Raw genomic sequence first — 15,258 nt, 5'->3', positions numbered from 1 at the left:
CTCTCTCAAATATAAAATGAAACATAAGAATTTTTTTTAAAAAACGATATCTACTTCTCTTTTATAACATCATCTTTGATGGCTGATTCATGTTTCGGGGCTCCGGGTGCCACATTTTATACCATATTATTAGCAAACTATATCCAAAAAGATTTTTAAAAATCAATTTATGTATCTGTCCAACAGGCATGAGTGTTTCTTTTCCTTGCTGATACTGCCATCAATGATTTTTTTAAAGTTTTGTGGATTTAATGGATGAGGAAGATCTCTCTAGTTGCTTTAGTTACTGGGTGAAAAGGGAATATTTTGGAACTTGATGACTATTTGATAGTTGAGAGAGCGAGTTTCTCATCTCTTTGCACATCTGGTTCCTTACCTAGAAATTGAGGATAATAACAGTATCTATCTCATAGGGTTGTTGTTAAGATTAAATGAGCTAATACATATAAAGCCTCTAGCGCCTTTCCCAATAAATGTCAAATAACCCTCGGCATGCATTATTACCTTTGTTGCTGTTGTTGCTAAATCCATAGACATGGGCCAGGACCTGTCTTCTGATAGAAAGTACGCTGTGTAATTTTGCATAGGTCTCATGTCCTCTCTGGTCCTCATGGCTTAATCTGTCAGATGGGGCTAAGAAAGCCTGTCTTGCCTGCCATGGAAAGCTGTTGGAGGTACTGAATGTGGACTTGCCTCTCAGAGATCTGGACACATGTAAGGGTTTACTACCTCTCTTCTTGCTTGATGGAGTTCAGATTCCAAAGAGATGCATGGGCAGTCTGGGAAGTCTTCTTGGAAGGAGGGCACCTAAGCCAAGACTTGAAGGAGGAGATGGAGTTAGCCAGCTGGATAAAAGGAGGGGGAGCTCCAGGGAGAGCAAACAGTATGTACAAAGGGCAAAGGTAGAAGGGCCTCCGAGGTTGGGGACCTCGGTGTCCCCAGAGTGTGGGGGGGACAGTGAAGGGTGAGAGAAGAGGCAGGAGCCTCTTCAATGTGACTTGTGAGGAGAGGGTTCCCAGACACCCCAGCCCGCAGGGGTCCATCCAGCCCCCCTCCACGGAGCTGTCTCTGCTCTGCCCTGCATGTAACATCTATTGTTGAATTTGTTTGCATTGGCACCACATCCCTGCCCTGAGAAAACTGGAGCGTAAACATCACAGCGGTGTGGGGACTTTCTAAGCCTTTTCTGCAGGCCTCAGCATCCTGGGGGATAAAACAGGAATGATGACAGGACCCACCTCTTATGGCCCGAGGGAGGATTTGATAGATCTCGTGTGTTAGGGGCTCAGAAGACTGCCTACCAGAGTATATGGGTCATGAATTGTAGTTATTACTGATTGTTACACGAATATTATTATGTGAAGGGAGGTTGGAGACATTGAGGGAGGGGCCCAGGAGAGATGAAGAAAGGGTGTATGGGAGCAATCTCTGAGGAATGTGTCTTATCCAAGAATAATAGTAATAGCTCATTCCTGGGCACTTGCTGGGTGTTGAATGCTGAATTTTACAGACAGCGCCCTGTTTATTTCTCACAGTTTCTCTACCAGTCGGTCCAGATGAAGGAACGGAGACTCAGGGTGAGTCCTGTTTCCCTCAGAGAAGTAGGTGGCAGAACCAAGAGTTGAACCCATGTGGGGTTGGCAGGGTGCTATGCAGAAGAGCTCCAAGAATGACAGGAGGAACTTTGGGGCAAATATATGCGTGCAGTGAGGGGATTTGAGAGGAGAGATGTTTCTGGCTGGGTAGAAGGTTCTGGAAGGGGGCTAATAGGAAGAAACACTCATTTGTTCATCCATTCTCCTATTGTTTGGTATGGGTTGGGATGCAAGTTACAGCAAAACTAAATAATAGAGACCCCAATAGCATAAATAATAATCTTCCATAATAAGAATGCAGGAGGCAGATTTGACCCAATAGCTTAATGATGTCATCAAGCACAGGTGTCCTTTGCTTTTTGTCTTTTTACCTCCTGATCGCAAGAGGGCTGCCACATCTCCAAACATCACACTCCTTGCAACAGTTTTCAAAGCAGGAAGCAAGCCAGCAGCTCTCTGTTATCTTTTTCTCAGGGAGGAAACTCTCCGAAACTCCTTTTCCCTCCTCCTCCCAGATACTTCCTCATTGCTCATTGAACACAGCTGTGCCACAAGCACCCCTGGAGCTACGAGAGACTGGGAAAATGAGCATCTGGCAAAGGTGGATGGGTTTACCATGATTGGCTTAGACCAGTAGTTGCCCCTTAGTGTAATCTGAAGAGCTTTCAGAAAATACTGACACTTGAATACCCAACTAAACCAGCCTGAATCTTTCAGTGTGAGGCACAGACTGGTGTTTTTAAAAAATCTTCTCAGATGGGGGCTCCTGGGTGGCTCAGGCATGGGAGCATCGGATTCTTGATTTCTGCTCAGGTCATGATCCCCAAGTCATGGATGAATCCCTGTGTCCAGCTCCACACTGAGCATGGAGCCTGCTTAAAGATTCTCCCTCTCCTTCTGCTCCTCTCCCCTGTTTGCTCATGCTGTCTCTCTAAGATACATATACATATCCTCAGATGATTCTGATGTATGGTCAGAGTTGAGAACCACTAGACTAGGCCAGTAGTGGTCTGTCCTCCATGATGGGACCCATCACTGCCTAAATACAACTGAGGTCCATCAACATGGAAGAAGGGAGGAATGGTTATGGGTGCGTAACCCTTATGGTGAGTCCCACACTTGTTCTGGTTAATCAAGATTCACTGAGAACCTACTCCATCCCACCCTGCCCTCAGGAGATCCCAGCCTGGGCAGGAGGAGGTGGGCTGGTCAACGAATGAGAACAACGTGGGTGCTGGATACTACACAGAAGTAGGTGCACAGAAGAGAAGACGGCTTTCAGCCTTGACATTACGGCCCTGGGATGCATAATAAGGGGCCCTGGACCACCTAGCTGTGTGTTGGGCAAATGCGGTCCCCTCATCTTTTTCAGTATCCATTTTCCAGAGCAAAAAAAGACCAAAAAAAAAAAAAAAAAAAAAAAAGCCAAAACAAAACAAAAAACCAAAAAAAGAGCCAAAAAAAAAAAAAAAAAAAAAAAAAAAAACCCACAAAAACCAAAAACCAACAACAAAACCTCCCTCGCCCCTCCCCCCCAGTAGGCTCCTTACACTTCATTGGCCATAATTGCTCCCGTGCCCAGGACTCCACCAATCACTGCCCAGGAGAATAGAATCGCAGAATTGACATAGACCAATGAAGATTTACCTTCTGGAGCAGGGGCAGAGCCCCGCCTCTCCTGTAGACCTAGGCTGCCTGATACCTGAACGAGATCAGGGTTTCATCCTGAGGGAGAAGTGGGGGAATGGCTGTTGCTTCCCCCGCCAGCTGTGCCTTTCACCCTGTCTCCAGAGACCACCTTGGCAGACAGGAAAATGGGGCGTGCAGAAGCCGAGCATCCCCCAAGGAAGGGAGCATCCTATGTGACAGCCAGCGGGTAGCCTCCAGTTGGCTGCCTTGCCTCATTGGCTCCTCGTTATTTTCCCCTTGTGACTTGGCAGACCCCGGAGGCTTAGGAAGCGGAGGATAAATCTACTTTCTCTACCGGGGTATGGGGGGAGCAGGAGGACTGGCCCAGGTAATTTGGAGCTGAGGCCCCACCAGAAACCTCCCATCGCTACGCTCTGCCCTTGGGGTGCTGGTGTCGGCTCCGAAGGGGGTAGGGCTGAGTTAAGAGGCCTGATGCCCCAGTTCAGAGCCATACCTGGGACTTAGCAAGGATTCAATAAATATTCTGTTACATCATTAAAAAAAAAAAAATTTGATTCCAGCCTTTGGGCAAATTAGTGCTCCTCCCCAGGCTTCAGATTCCTCATCTACAAAAATGGGAAAGTAAAGAAAAGGAAAAAAAAAATTGGTAGAACGATCTCTGTCCCCACCTCCCACCCCCTTACATGGCTTCCTGCTCCCAGAACAGCAAGCATTATCTGTCACCCCTTCCATCGTTCTCTTTTTTTCTGTTAAGGAAGGAGAGACAGAGTGCCTCTAGAGCCCTGGGCTTTCAAGTGTCACCCCTGACCAGCAGCGCAAGCAGCATCTGGGAACTTGTCAGACAAGCGGAGGACCGGGACCCATCATAGAGCTCAGGAATCGGGAAAATGCCAGGCTAAGTTGCAGAAACACTGATGTTCCCAGGGACGCTGATGCTGTTGGTCTCAGGACCACAATTTGAGAACCACTCAACCCTGGCTGTGTGTTACAATCACTTGGCCTCGCGGCTAAAGATTCTGAGCTAATTGATCCAGGCTGGGCCTGGGCCGGGCTACTGTAAAAGCTCCCTTGTGGTTCTAGCGGGAAGCCAGGGTTGAGCACCATTGCTTTAAACGTTTTGGGGGGAGTGTCCTGTCACTTACTTGTTTACTTACATTTAAGCATTCATGCATGTGAGCATTCATTTGTGTTCATGTTTGTGTGTTTATATTTGCTAGTTTGCTCCTGTGCAGAACACGATCGAATGGTATTCCCCATCTAATCTGTCCTCTGGTATTCTCACAGATTCATCCATTTGCCCATTTCAGCCAACACATAGTTATTGAGCCTTTATCATGTGGCGGACATACACTCGGTGACGGGGAAATAATGCTGAACAAGATGGCCCTTGTCCTCACAAGACTGACAGTCTAGCCGGAGAAGGAGTGTGGAAGAGATGGTACCAACACAGTGTGTATCGTGCACAGCAGGGCAGGTCCGGACACCTCCAGAGCACGGGGTGGGGTGGCTGGCTCAGGGAAGGGTTCTGCAGGGAGAAGGTGCCCCGGAGGGCTTTTGAAGTATGAATAGGAGTTTCCAAGGCAGAGCAGAGGGAGCACAGGGCACAACAGGTGGAGGGCAGGCACTAGCAAAGCCAGAGGGACGAACAACTTAGGTGAGTGTGCGGAGGACAAGGGGCGGCTGGTTGTGGCTGAGGTTATGAGAGCAGGTCAGACAGGGCCTTGCTGAGCACAGCCCGGAGTTTGAACTTTTCAGCACAGTGGGAAGACCTTGGCGGGTTTTCAGCAGGAGAGTCTCACCACCTGCCTTAAGCTTTAGAAAGAGCTCTGTGGCCGTGGGTGGAGAATGGGTTGGAGGGTGAACAGCGGAAGACAGAGTCCAGCGAGGAGGCCCCTGCAGCTGCCAGGTGAAGCAGGGCGTGGGCTAGACGGGGGACAGGGAAGACCCGAGGTGAGATGTATGTGGAGGGGCTAGCCCCAGTGAACGTCTCACATCAAGGGCTCATGGGGACCTGGAGTGGAGAGCCGGGTGGGGATGGGTGCCGGGAGCGGGGTTCTGGCTGAGGCCGAGAAGAGGCGATTGTGAGCGTCCCAGTTGGCTCTCAAGCCCCAGATGAGGCCAGCTGCAGGCCCCACGTGACCACTATTTGTCTGTTTTGGGGGTTGGCTTCCTCGTTTCAAATAAAGTCTAATGAGGCCATTGTTTTGTTGCAAAGCCTCAGCTTAAAAATAGTCTAGGTTGCAAGGACCAGTTTTTTAAATTAGTGTTTTAATGGGCCAGGACTTGGCCACATGCCCTCAGGGAAACGCCATTCTTGGAGCGGGGGTGAGGACAGAGAATAAAGACTTATCTTCAGGTATCCGGGGTCCCAAGTCCCTTCTCCCACTGCCTCAGCTCAGAAACCATAAACTGCCGGAAGAACCAGCCCCTCATAGAACAGGCCCCTCATCTCTGTCCAGGTGGGGCCCCCTGCTTGCCCAGCTCCAGAGACGGGGAGCTCACTCACTACCAAGGCAGCTTGTTGTATTATAGGATAGTCCTGAAGGTGAGAATGTGCTTCCTTCAGTAGAATTGGAGTTTATCTCCTGGGGCCCTCCTCGTACCCCAAATACACATGCCTTCAGCCTCTCTGGGGTCACAGAACACTGTACCTTCTGCCTTATTTACTTATTCATTCATTTTGTTTTCAAGGAAGTCACTTCATTTTCCTAAGCATCATTTTTTCATCCATCAGACCGGAGTAATCAGACCTACCTTACAGGTTAGCTGGTTAGTTAGCGAGTGTATTGGTAATCAGACCTACCCTACGGGTAAGTTAGCGAGTGTATATTGCAGAATGCTGCATTTCAGCCTTAAGAAACCAAAAGCAGACTTTCGAGCATAGGTCTGTGGCAAACATGCCGGGTCTGGGGACGCAAAGACAAATGACGCACAGTCCACTCCCCTTGGGCCAGTGGGAGAGATCAGTGAGCAAGAGGGGAGAGGAGCACCTGCCAGGGAGCATGGCAGGGGCATCTAGCATAGCCTGGGAGCTGTTGCTCCTGAGAGGCTGCAAGGAGGTAACTCTCACCTGAGGCCTGAGGGGGTTGTTGTCCAGAAGAAGGGGGCAATTCCAGAATGGGCGAGTGTGAGGGACGAGTGAGTCTGCTCTAAACCAAACCTGTGTGTCCATGGCCGGGCCCACTGTGCCCCCGCAGGAACCCCCATGCCCACCACCCTGGACTGTTCTCATCAAATGCAGGTGACACCCAGGCTCTTCCTTGGTCATCTGCTTAAATAACTTCAGACTTAGAAGTTGCAAAACTTGTGTAAGGAGTTTTTATATAGCCTTCACCCAGATTCCTCAAGGGTTTTCTCCACCGTTTCCTGCTTCATCCTACACACATGCACACACACATGCACACATATGGGTATATTATATTAACACTTCTCTCAATCATTTGAGAATAAATTGTACACATGTTATCTGTTTATCCCTGAGTACTTCGGCATGCATTTCCTTAAACAAGGATATTCTCTTACATAACCACAGAGCATTGATCAAAATCAGGAAATTAACAGTGATACAATATCATTATCTAATCTACATTTCTTATTCAAATTTCACCCATTGTCCCACTAACGCTCTTTCTTGCAAAAGAAAAACACATTTTTTTTTTTCCTATCCAGAATCTAATTTGGGATCCCCTGTTACATTCAGTTGGCATTTCTTAAACTGAAAAAGTCTACCACCTTTGTTTTTTAAGACCTTGACATTTTTCAAGAGCATAGGCCAGTTGTTTTGAAAAACGTCCCTCAGTCTGGGTTCCTGGGTTGTTTTAAACAGCGTTTCTGGCTGTGATTGGCCGCCATTTTCCTCCATCAGAAGAGCTTGGGCTGCTAAAAAGCAGGCCATTGCTGGGCCCCAGCCCAGACTTCTTGCATCAGAATGTTTGAAATGGGCCTGGATGTCAGCTTTTGATCTGGCACCCTCCCTGATTCTCTTGTGCACCGCTGGTTTAAAGCTTTCTCCTTCTGGAGACGCAGTTAAAGTTCTCTGTGCTCGAGGCCTCCAGGCCGGTGCTACCTGGCATGGTCCTTGTAAACTCTACTGTGCATGTCTACAGTGGAGCTCCCTGGGCGCCCTGGGTCAGCGCGGGTCCTTACATCCAGAGGGGCTGGCATAAGAGGTGGGGCTAATCCCTGAGGCTCCAACAGAAAAGAGTCAGAAGCCCCTGATGTTCCTGCCATGGATTTTTCCCGATCACCCCCTGGCCTTAACTCTACCTGGTCTTAGACCTTTGCTTGGTGTCTCTGCCCAAGGAAGCCACGATGGTGTCCAGCCCCATGACTTGTAGTTAGTTGTGTGGCTCTGGGGAAATTGCTATCCCTGTCTGAGCCTCAGGATACTACTCATCTACAAATGGAAAGAATGACCTGTGCCTTTTTGCAGCGTGGCAGTGGGGAGGAAACCGCATCCCTTGAGAAAGTGCTGGGCAGGTAGAACATTTGCAGGAAACGTGGCTACCTTTTCTTGTCCCTAAATTTCTGCATTTCGTGGAACTACAGTGGAGAGTATAGTCGGCGTGGCCTCCAGCCACAGCACCTTTGAACGTGTCCACAGTCCCCCTGGCAAGCCGCGGTCAGGGACTGAGCATGGTAGAGGTGCTGGTGCCTGGACGATGCTCCAGTGTGACTCCTCTAATGACAGCCGCTGACCTGGGGCTCTTCCAGGCCCCGCCAACACTGTCTCCGTGCAGCCCCACTGCCTCAGGCTCTTCCTACCCGGGCCCCCTTTGCTCTCCCTTCTTGCACAGGTGCCGACACCGTGGCCTGAGTGTCTCCACCTGCTCCTGCCCTTCCTCCTCTGTGTCATTCAAAGGCATTTATCCCTTCAAATCTCTTGCACTTCTAATTCTGTCTTGGCGTCTGCTTCTTTTCAGACCTGAATTGACCCAGACCTCAAGGAAAACACCAACAAATCCTCTTGAAAACATCAGGCGAAAGAAACCTCCGGTGATCACGTCGCTGGAGCCCCTGGTTTCTTCTTAGACGGTGTTCTGATATTATTAGAATTCTCCATTGTGCTTGAGCTGCTCACCCATGTACCCGGTAGCATTTTTTTCATACAAGAAGACTTTCCTCCGAGACCATATGCATCGTCCTTAATTGTATGTGCATCATAATGAGACGTTCTTGTCAGTAAACTGTCCTCCTCCACATTAGCAAGCCCATGTGGCTTTGTGATTAAAAAAAAATACAGTTTATTATGTATTTGCTATTATAAAAAGTGACGACCGCGTCTGCAGCACAGACTGGAGGTGCCACATACGGGAGGGAAGGCACAGGTACGCAGAGTGAAAATGGGGAAGGGACCCAAGGGATGAGGCTGGGGCGCTTCATGGGGTGTCCTGAGGTTAAACGAGAAAGTGCTTGGGAGGCTGTGAGCACAGGACCTCGTACTTAGCACTCATGATCATCGTCACTGCTGTGCGACCACCAGGGCACCAACACCCGATCGGGCGGCATCTCAGGTGGCCCTGCCACAGCTCAGTGAGCCTGAGGGGTGTCCCAGGGAAGTTCTACGAGGTTCGTGAAAGGAATGGTTTGTGGGGACAGGGAAGGAATACCCCACTGGCACTACTGTGGGGTCTTGGAGAGCCAGTCGTCAGAATGACGTGATCTGCACATGGATATGTTCCAGGTGCTGCTCTAAGTACTTGACGTGCAGTAAGTCATTAATCCTCAACTCTGTGAGGAAGGTGCAGCTCCCACATTCCCACCCGAGTGAGGGCTTAGACCAGCCCAGAACGGGAAGAGGGGGTGCCTGGAAATGGTTTTTTGATTTTAACTCAACACTCATGTCAAACTATAAAAGAGCTGAAGCTGGAGAAGCCAGGAACTGGAACACAGGCAATCAAGAAGAAGACTTCTTTGGGAGAAGATATCTACATCTACACATCTACACCTGCACCTACACGAATACACCTACACATCTATGTCGACGCCTGCACATCCATACCCACACATCTATACCTATACATCTACGTCTGCATCTGTACCTGAACATCTACACCTACACCAAACGTGTACATCTACACCCGCACATCTACATCTGTGTGTTGTGATTTAGCTGCCCAAGATTTAATGTGTACTTTTAACATAGATAATGATGAGGGAGCGTGGGCAAGCTGAGGACAAAATACAGGCCGGCACACTTACCCCCCACCCCCTGCCTCGGTAGGAGCTGTGTGATATTCCTCAGACACTCCTGGCTACCCAAGAACAAAGGAAAGGGGTATAAGTGTTTGCCATGGCGATGTGGGAAAGTAAGGCAAATGGAAAATTAAATTCCCCTACTGCCTATAGTCGATTTGACAAGTCCTTGAGACCATCAGAGTGTCCTCCCTCTAGGAGCTCAGCTGCCTCAAGGATGACACTTTTCTGGGGGCAAAAGAGAACTTTAGCTTAACATGATCCCAACCTCGAGGACCGCGTAAGTCTACTTCTTGTATCTCAACTGCCCCAACATATATGCTGACAATCACACTCCAAGCTTATGGCCCCCAATATATATCTGAAGCGTCTCACGACTGAGGTTTTATTAAATGGTAATAAATGGTGTTTCCCTAGCAACAGCTAGCCCCTCAAGGTCCTAGAAACCTTGCTTCCAAAATTCCTTAGACACTTACTCTATCCCTGACCTCCTCCCAACCTGAGGGTATATAATCACTTACTCATCACAACCCCAGTGCAGCTCTTTCTGCCCATGGGTCCTGTCCTTGTGCTTTAATAAAACTACCTTTTTGCACCAAACATATCTTCAAGAATTCCTTCTTGGTCGTTGGCTCCGGACCACCCCACCATCACCCCAAAACTTCATCAGACAAGGTGTTAATATTCTCAGTGGATTCAAAAAAAAACCCTACCACAAAAATCCGCTACAAAAACAAAATGTCTATGAACTGTAAATTTACAAAACAAATATAAAAGGCCAGAAAACACATGAAAAAAAGACAAGCGTCAGTGACAGTCAAACACATATAAACTCAAATATTCAGATATCTTTGGCTATGAAACTGCAAATGATTTTTGAAAATAACAAAGCCTGCTTTGGGGAAGAGTGTGGGAGGACTGTCACTTCTGATACTTCCTTAATTTGGGGGGAATGAAAACAGACACGATTTTCCCAGAAGGTAATTTAGCACTAGATACGAATGGGTGGGGGGAGGGGTGAAATAGGTGAAGGGGATTAAGAGGTACAAACTTCCAATTATAAAATAAATAAGTCACAGGGATGAAAAGTACAGCATAGGGAATATAGTCGATAATACTGTAATACACTTACGCTGAGCATTTCTTAATGTATATAATGGCTGAATTCGTATATCGTACACCTGAAATGAATCGAATACTATATTTCAACTATACTTCAATTAAACAGAAAAAAAGAAAGCACGCAGGCCTTAAAAACGGACTTGTGAGTCCTGTGGGTGCAAGTCTTTCTGAAGGAAAAAGAGGATTCCCACAAGTGGGACTTCAAGGCCATGAGCTGTTTTCCTGAGGCTTTCGATTTGCTTGAGCCAGGGCTGCGGCCACCCCACGTAGAGGCTCGTTCCTCAAAGCAACCTGCGTGGCTTTGATTTTAAAGAGGGGAAACACAAAGTCTGCAGCCAAATGTTTGGTGAACTAATGGAGACGCAGACCCCACCTGAGGCCCCGGACCTGCGAGGGTCCCCGGAGAGACCAACGGGGCATCTGGAAGCGATTTCTCCACGTTACAAGGAGCCCAGAGGAAATCACATAATAATCCACCATCAGGGTGAGCTGCGTACCCAAAATGCCACATTGCTCTGCTTTTGTCTAGACTGCTATCAGCTCAGTGCTGTCACCCCGGCTACCTCATGCTAATCAGGAGCTCTAATTAGCAGCCACATCTGATTCATCAAAAGGAGGCCTTGCTTATTAAGCAACAGTTCAGGAGACACATTCTTCAAAACCTGGGGCTATGGGTGGGGAGTGGACCCTGATGAAAGCAGTCTTTCTAGGGGAGCATCTCCGAACCATCGCTGTAACAACACTTGCTATTTTGTGCACGCTCATTGTGGGCCAGGCACTGCCCTCTGTGCTTTCCTTGTTTTAACTCACTTCACGTTACTACAATTTTGTGAGGAAACCGAGGCACAAAGAGATGTAAATAATAAGTTCGGAGTCCCATGGAGATTGAGTGGCAGAGCCAAAATGCACATCGAAGGCCATCTGATCTCAAAGCCTGTGACCTTGAGGGTTGGTATGCCGCCATTCCCTGTCCATTCATATTCATTCATTCATTCATTCATTCATTTATTCTCGTGTTCTTTGAGCTCTTACTGTCAGACACTGTTCTGGACATTTAGGACACAGCAGTGAACAGAAAAAAAAAAATCCCTGTCTTCCCGGAGTTTCCTTTAGAGTAGAAGACAGACAAGTTAACAAGCATATGAGTGTTGAGAATAAGAAAAATAAAGCAGAGTTAGGAGCCAGAGACAGGGGAGGGTGTTGTTTTAGCTAGGATGGTCAGAGAAGCCTTCTGGGAGGAGGTGACATTTGAGCAGAGACCTGCCTGAATGAAGGAAGGAAGCAGACTTAAAGATATTTAGAGGACGAGCAGAGCAGAGCCCCTCCCCCCCATACAGAACCGTGAAAGATTTCTGCCTCTGTGTTCCAAGTCCCTGGGTCTTCGTTTACTCTGCCTCCTCTGTCCCTCTCGCTAAGTCTTTGTCATCTCTCATCTTTGAGCAGGCTTGGGACCATAGCTGGACCAAAGTTCCATGGCTAAGTCATTCTTAGGTTCCCAGCTTAAGTGGCTCCTTCCTCAGCGAGCTATCCTTGTCCTTCCAGGATGAATCAGTCCTTCCAGGCTGCCTCTTTGGTGACCCCACAACTCCCCGAGCATATTCCAAGCACAGGGAATGGCAAGGGCCAAGGTCCTGTGGCAGAAACAAAGTTGCAGGGCTCCAGGGACAGAGATGGCCAAATGCTCTGAATGAAGGGGTGAATGGTCCACACTGAAACTGGAAAGGTAGATAGTGGTCATCAGATCACAGCATTACAGGTCAGAGCAGGGAGGTGGAACATCCTTCCAAATGCAGTAGGAGAAGCTATTGGAGAGTTTCAAGCAGGGAGATGACAGGATTTATAATTTCTGGAGATCACTCTGGCTACAGAGTGCACTTGTAGAGCGAGTGACGGCGAGGAGATGAGGGGCAGGAGACAAGTTGGGAATCTGTTGCGGTGGTCCGGCTGGGCTATGGTGATGACCTGGGCTGAGTGGAAGCAGCATTCCTGATTTCTACCCCTGGGTCTAACAGTAGCCCCACCCTGGACTGTCCCACCTCGTCCCAGACACCTCTAGTTCCTCTGCCCTCCTTATTGCACCACAGCACAAAGGACTTGCACTAGAACCGGACCAAATGGTCACGACTGTTCAGAGACTCGCGTCAGGGAAGGACCTCAGAGGGTTATTTGAAGAGATAGTGGCTTTCTCTGGGGTTGGGGTGGGGGGGGGGTCTTTGTCATGTTTGTCTGCCCAACATCTATTCCCACCTTCTTCCATTAGGGACCCACTTCCCTCCTCCCCCATTCTCAATTCACATGCTTGGGCACAACTCATCCATCCCCCAGCTCGAGAGGTGGCCGGGGTGACCCAAGCCCACCAGTCAGTCCCTTCCATCATCGGCCACACTGATCGATTAGGAGACAGGCCTGCAATCTAGGCTCAACGGGACTCAGTCCCAGGACTGTGACAGAAGTTTTGGGGATGAGAATCTCACTTCATAGTGTGGTCGCCAATTTGGTAGGATGTTAGCCTGAAGCTTCTGGAAGCCTTTTCTCACTCCCCCATTAGCAACAGGAACAGTCGGAAGGTAAAGCTTGGGCAGAGAAAAGCAGACAGGTGGAGAGATGGATTCCCGATGCCATCCTTTGAGCACCTGGATCCAGCTGTGCCTGAAGCAAGAGCCCCTGGAAATTTTTATGAGTCAACAAATTCTCTTTTATGCCTAAGACAATTTGAGTGTCTGTCAGTTTCCTAAGGAGGTTGTAAAAGCTCTGAGTATTTAAGAAGAGGCCGTGTGGCTTTTCTTTGGATACTTGCTACGTCAAGGGTGGGAGGGGTCCATCAGCAATACCTGAGAGTTTCTTGGAAATGCAGAGTCCGGCCTTACCCCAGACCTATGGAATCAGCACCTGCATTTTGACAGGGTCTCCTAGGGGATTTGTATGCACATTGCAGTCAGAGAAACAAGTCCCCGAAAGCAGTCCAAACGTCAGTAGAACCGGGTGACCTTTAAGATTCTTCCCAGTCCTGGGCCCTCTGACCTGTTTCTGTCTTCCCTCTGAGCTGATGACAGAACAGCTGAGGAGGAAGCACCCCTGTGTGGGGGCAGAAGGGGCGGTGCAAAAAAATCACTATGGCCATATTTGACTGGTGACGTTCACATTTTGGATTTTCTTTTCTTCTGTTTGTGCTTTAAATGCTTAGGGCTAAGGGATGCAGGGCCAGGAAGGGCATGGAAAGGAGAGTGGGCAGGAGAAGTAGCCAGAGAAGTAAATGATGAGAGCAGCTGGGACGCAGCCCTGGGAGGGAAGTGACTTCCTTAACGGAACCCTCCATCTGCTCTCCTGAGGGAGAGACACATTCTTTTTTGTGATGCCCGGAACAAAATCCCTGCTGTTGTTTTTTGGGAGAGCAGACAGAGGGGCCTTCTCCTACCTCCTTCAGAGACCGGGGTGGGGGGAGGAAGGGGAGGATTGGGGGATGGGGAGGGGAGCCTGGCGGTGTCCTGTGGGCTTGGCAGGTAGTAGGCGCTCACAAACGTTAGCCAATTAAATGCCACACGTGATCCTGGATCAGACAGGAATTGCCATAAAGGGCACTATTGCAGAAATTGGATATGGACTGTAGGTGAGGTAATCGTATTGCAACAGTGTGAAATTTCTCGAACTTGATAAACGTGATTATGTAAGGGGATGTCCTTTTTCAGAGGAGACATGATCATGTTTAAAGACAAATAGGGTCCAACTGTCCACAGGTCACTCTCAAACGGCTTAGCAAAATCATCATTGTATGATTCTGATTATGATGTGTGTGTGTGTGTGTATGAGAGAGAGAAAAATTAAGGGAGGCCGTATTATACGCTCTACTTGCTTAAGTTAAAACCACGTTTCCCCAAATCCCCTTCCACGTATGGTTCAGAGTGAGAACTGGTTAGAAGCAACATTTGCCCAAGATTTAGAAGGCAGGAGTGGAGTGGGAGCCATCACTTCTCTGAAGGCCTCCAGAGTCAGAGGCTGTGAGAGCTGGAAGTGCTCACAGAAGAGCTGGAGGGAGCTGGCTTATCCTTGCTGTCCCTCGGCCTGGGCCCTGCTGACCAGTGGCATGAGGCTGTCCATCACACATCCAGAGCTGGAAGCTCTGTGGAGGCACTGGCCTTCCCCAGGGCAGTACTTTACCTGCAGGTTCCAGGGAAGAAGGCAAATGCAGGGCCCCCGTGTTCAACGAGCTGGAAAAAAGTGCCAAAAAAGGTACTAGAGTATAAGGCTTTTCCTTCCTTCCGTGGTCTTTCTCTTGACCAGTCGTGGTGTTTTAGAATTTGCTACTTTATATCCTTCTAAGTAAAGGAAAATTTAACATCTAAATCTTCAGCAGACGATCTACTGTTCATCTTCATACTCCGCAAATGCCAATGGAAGAGCCCGTAACTTCTATGCGAATTACAGACTACGTATTTCAGAACTTGTACACGCACGTGCCTTTCATTCTTTCCAGAACAGGAGAAACACAAAACAGAGGTGTTTCGATTTCACCTCCTGAGGTGTGCACATGCGCCCATACCCCCAACTTCTGCTTTCTGATCGGGGAAAGAATGGGGTGCCGTATCTTTCCCTTCCTTTCCATGCCATCATTTTCAGGGCGAGCAGTTGGCTCGTATGAAGAAGTGACTCAAGTAAGGAAGCATATGATGGGGTGCTGAGTGTTTCCTAGAGCCCTGCT

Source organism: Panthera pardus, unplaced genomic scaffold (genome assembly GCF_024362965.1).
Source record: "Panthera pardus isolate Hobbes unplaced genomic scaffold, ASM2436296v1 HiC_scaffold_8, whole genome shotgun sequence".
Classification (NCBI taxonomy): Eukaryota; Metazoa; Chordata; class Mammalia; order Carnivora; family Felidae; genus Panthera; species Panthera pardus.
Note: the sequence above shows the minus strand (reverse complement) of the source record.